Below are 392 nucleotides of genomic sequence, written 5' to 3' on the forward strand. Positions count from 1 at the left end.
CGTCAGAGGGCCGCGCCCGCGCGACGACCGCGTGCCAGCTAGTGGGAGGCGGGCGAGGACCCCTGGGGGTGTCCCTCCCTGACCCAGGCGGGAGGAGTGGACTCCTCGGGCTGTTTTGTAAAATGTGTCGATGTGACCCTTCCGGCTATTGCTCCTGACTATGGACATGGTATTGAGCCTGAGCTATATCCTCGTTTCTGCTGGAAAAGCTGACTCTGCCTCTGGGCCTCTGGGTTGAAGCCGACTAGAGAATCTCAGACGTGCTTAACCGGTCTGTTGGGCTCCCCTCCCCTTTTCCAGCCCCGGGTTTCCTTTCCCTGCTCCCTTCCTGCTTCTAATTTCAGCCAAAGAGAAAGCAAAGATTTAGAAAAGCAGGGTAGGAAGAAGCTGGA

Source organism: Colobus angolensis, unplaced genomic scaffold (genome assembly GCF_000951035.1).
Source record: "Colobus angolensis palliatus isolate OR3802 unplaced genomic scaffold, Cang.pa_1.0 Scaffold10, whole genome shotgun sequence".
Lineage (NCBI taxonomy): Eukaryota > Metazoa > Chordata > Mammalia > Primates > Cercopithecidae > Colobus > Colobus angolensis.